The sequence below is a fragment of the Lactuca serriola genome, chromosome 2 (genome assembly GCF_051521515.1).
Source record: "Lactuca serriola cultivar US96UC23 chromosome 2, Lser_US96UC23_V15, whole genome shotgun sequence".
Classification (NCBI taxonomy): domain Eukaryota; kingdom Viridiplantae; phylum Streptophyta; class Magnoliopsida; order Asterales; family Asteraceae; genus Lactuca; species Lactuca serriola.
In genome coordinates, this window is record NC_136409.1 from 64,158,240 (window position 1) to 64,163,056 (window position 4,817).

Here is a 4,817-nt window from a genome sequence, read left to right on the forward strand (position 1 = left end):
TATGGACGTAAGCAAGCATCTCGCAGATGGAATCTTTGCTTTGATGAGAAAGGCAAAGAGTTTGGATTTGTACGAAGCGAAGATGAATCATGTGTATATGTCAAGGCCAGTGGGAGTATAGTTAGCTTCCTCGTTTTGTATGTCGATGACATACTGCTCATAGGAAACGACATCCCGACTCTGCAGGAGGTTAAGTCCTGGCTCGGGAAGTGCTTCACTATGAAGGACCTTAGAGAGGCTTCCTATATTTTGGGAATAAGGATAGTGAGAGAACGAAGTAAGAGACTAATAGGACTTAGCCAGAATACTTACTTGGATAAAGTACTAAAACGTTTTAGTATGGCAAACTCGAAGAAGGGAGAACTACCGATACAGAGTAATGCCAAATTAAGTAGGACTCAAAGTCCGAGTACCGAAGCCAAGATAGCATAGATGAGCCGAGTACCTTACGCTTCCGCAGTTGGCTCGATCATGTATACTATGACTTGTACTCGCCCTGATGTGGCCTTTGCTTTGAGCATGGTCGGTAGATATCAAGGGAACCCGGGCAAAGCTCATTGGATTGCGGTCAAGAATATACTTAAGTACCTTCGGAGGACCAAGGAATGGTTCTTAGTCCTCGGAGGGAGTGATGACTTAAAAGTGAGAGGGTATAGTGACACCAGCTTCCAAACCGACAGAGACAACTACCGTTCGCAGTCGGGCTGGGTCTTTACTCTAAATGGTGGAGCGGTAACTTGGAAAAGTTCCAAGCATGAAACTGTAGCTGATTCAACGTGCGAATCAGAGTACATTGCAGCAAGAAAAGCGTCGAAGGAGGCGATATGGTTGAAGAACTTCACTGGTGACCTTGGAGTTGTGCCTGCCATAAAGGAGCCTATGGAAATTTTTTGTGATAATGAAGGAGCAGTTGCCTTGACCAAGGAACCGAGGGATCATGGTAGATCTCGACATATCGACAGAAAGTATCACTTTATTAGACATCGAGTAGAAGAAGGACACCTCATTGTTAAGAGGATATCATCAGAAGATAACCCAACAGATCCGCTTACGAAGGGACTGAGTAGGGTTAAGCACTTGCAGCACGCTAGGAGCATTGGGCTGAAGGATGATATTAGTTTAGATTAGATGGTTTTAGAAACATGTAATAGATAAATGTAATTGACGTTTAATGATTAAATAAAGGAGTATTATTTATGAGTAAAGTTACTGTCTCATGTTAATTGTTTTACTATTGTTTCACTTTGCATGTTTTGACTTCCAGAATAATTGAGTTTATTAAGAATAATTGAATTATTCGAACAATCCAAATGGTGTTAGACATAGCAAAAGTTTGCTACAACGTTCATGAGTGCTTATGAATAAGTTTTGAGCATTGGAATAAACCCGTGCTTGCTGGAATCAACTTATGGAATGTGACAAAAAGGTGATCGCAAGATGATAATATCATATGGTCTTAAAACCAAGATATATGGTTTGTTGTTTACTAATTGGTTGTGCATTGATAATGCGAAACCGTATCAGTAAATTGATGTCATAAAACGCATTATTGTGTATAGTTGATTAGTGAATAGGTAAATGCATATAAGTCGAAGTTTATCTGTTACTTTTATCCTAAGAGGGTACAAGCGATATCACGGCCGCTTGATGATTTGATTTGACTTATGTGCTGGGCCCGGTCAGGACTGAATTCATGTGTTCAATTAAGTTCTATGTCAAATAAATCTGAGATCGAGAAACCAACTTCTGGACAGTTAGTTCCATAAAATTGTCAACATAATATCTAAACAAAGGACTGTACGATCCCTTATCTAAAGGACAGGTTACTGATAAGATTAGAGTTCGACAGCGTCTTTGAGAGCTACGATTGCTAATCGAGTTGTATGTTGCATTTGTGGTTACTAAACTTATCCAAGTAGGAGACTGTTGGATTAGTGTCTAAGCCCGTAACCATATTTGGTAAGTAGTTGACCCGGTTGTGCATGGTCCTTTTGGGTTGCCTTCACCAAAGCAACTTGACTGGAGAAATAAATAGAGAGAGAGGTTATTATGATTTATTAACATGTTATAAGAACAATATATTAAAGGAGAAATCATATTTGTTTAATTAATATTGGTCAATAATTAATTAGGAATTAATTTTGTGATCAAGTGTAATTAATTAAACTAGAGGGGCTGAATTGTAATTATGTGATAGTTGCAAAATAGGGCAATGGTTATCCTTGTTATGGGTTGGATGAATTCAATGGATAAAGTATTCTTGAAATCGTCCAAGGGATAAAGGATAAGGGCTTTTCAAGGCTTATCTTATGATTGCTTGGTGGGCAAGCAACTGGATAAGGATAAGGACTGAAACCCTAATCTCAACCCTATATAAAGACCCATAGGCCTTAAGAAATCGTCCACTTGCTTTTAAGAGATCCCAAGGCCGATTTCTACCTCTCCCCTTCTCTCTCTATAGCCTCTCCAATTGCTTGTGGTGTTTGTGAGCCATTAGAGGTACTACACTTGTGGTGCTTGCTTTCAAGACTTAGGGTTTGAAGATTTAAGTTGTTATTACAATATAACAACAAGAGGTATGTAATCTAACCTTATGTATGAATTTCGAAAATAGCAAGCAACATTAGGGTTTTATTCATGTGCTCATAATGTTGTGTATCTAATAGTGAAAACATAGATCCAAATTAGGGTTGCATGCACACATAGGATTGTTTGTATAAAACCCATCAGTTACCAATTCCAGTTCTGGTTCGTGTTCCTCCGGCCCAATGCTCATCCCTAAAAGAGAGTATAACTGGTTATTATATCATATGGTATGATTTAATAAGTCACGTATAAAGTTTTGGACACTTTGGTTAACCATGATCAAATTAGTGATTTTGTATATCATGGTTAATAAACTAGATAAACAAATTTTGTCTCGTTGTTAAGCATGGTCGAAAATTAAAAGGCATGGGAGTTTTCTTGTCAACTCCATCCTTTGTCTTGAAACCCTAATGCCTTGTGTGAGCTTGTGAGTCATTTTTGAGAGGAAACATGTGCATTTGAAGCTTGTGGAAGAAGAAGAAGCTTGCGGACTCAAGAAGAAGAGAGTAGATCCAGAAACTTCACTCCATTTGCAACATTTTTTGGCAAGCAAGTCTCAAAATTGCTTAATGATTACTTGTATCTCTTCATCTTCATTTTTATTGAGTTTTTGGTCCAAGTAGCATGGTCCTTGGGATATGGACATCCCAAGTGAGTATACTTCCAGGTCTAGGACCTTGGAGGTCCTTCATGGCATAAAGGTGCAAACTTTATGGCCATTGAAGCCCCATGCAAGTTGAAGGATGTCATTTTGGCCTTCTAAGCTCCAAAAGGCCATGCAAGGAGAGAAAGTCTGAGACTTTATGTGTTCATGTAGTGTCTAGGGTCTAGATCTCAGTTTGTATGCCTTAGCTTGAAGTATAAATGGCTTTTGGATCAAGATCTAGGTCTTAAAAAGTTAGGGTTTGAGCTAAACCCACTAAGGAGGGCTATTAACAGGCAAAGTTGGAAACTTTACCCTTAAAAGGACATTTTCAGGACGTAGATGGAGTATGGAGCTTAGATCTGAAGGATAAGAGCTTAATTTATTAAGATGGCTTAACAGACTAAAGAACTCGTCGACCCATAGAGAAGCTCGATGAGTTGGGTCGAAATTTCCCAATTTTGTAAAAGGAAAAATGCGACGAGTTCAAGGATGACTTGACGAGTTGAATGGAGAAGTCCCGATTCTTTGGATAAGAGGAACTCGACGAGTTGGATTGCGACTTCAAGGTTTATGATTCATGGAACTCGATGAATTTATGGACCAACTCGACGAGTTGAGTCAACCCAGAATGTTGACTTTGACCAAAATGTTGACTTTGACCAGGGTGTTGACTTTAACTTTAACTTTGAACAAAGTTGAACCTTAAGGGGGTTATGAGTATGAAAGGGAATTTAAAGGAAATCTATTATGTGTAGGAGTTGTGTGGGGTTGATTTCAGAGCCGAGGATAGTTCATCTACTTCACGACATTGAGGTGACTTACCTTCCAGTAGAAGTGGGTCGAAGGCACCAATGCCGACCCACTATTAGTTGAATATAATTGAGATTATTGTCTTCATGATAATTGTATGGTGTGCCACTATATGTTATGCTTTATGTGCCAGTATGCTATGACATTATGTGATAGTGGTAGGAGGGGTAGGTTAGACCCCGTAGCCGGTGGAGATAAACCGGAGGGTAGGTCGGGCACCTAGATATGCCTGACAGTATGTTATGCTATGTTATTATGTGGTAGTGGTGGGGTTGAAATAGTCCCCGTAGCCGGTTGAAATAAACCAAAGTGTAGGTTGGGCACCCAGATATGCCTGGAAGGGTAGGTCAAGCACCCAGATATGCTTGACAGGGGTAGGTCAGGCACCCATGTATGCCTGACATGGGTAGGTTGAGCACCCAGATATGCTTAGCAGGGTAGGCCGGGTACCTAGATATGCCTGGTAATATGATTATTGTATGGTATGTGGTATGATGGGGGAACTCACTAAGCTTTGTGCTTATGGTTTTTAGTTTTGGTTTCAGGTACTTTCTTTTCGAAGGGAAATGAGTCGGCATAATTGCAGTGCATCACACCAGGATTTCCCCACATGACATCTTTAGGATTTACACTATGATGTTGTTTTACCATGACATGTTTTGACTATCGATACGTTGGCTTTGGATATGAGTGATATTATTATTGTTTTCGGACAAATGGTTTAATAATTACTTAATTTAAAATGAAAATTTTCGTCGTAAATAAATTTTAGGGC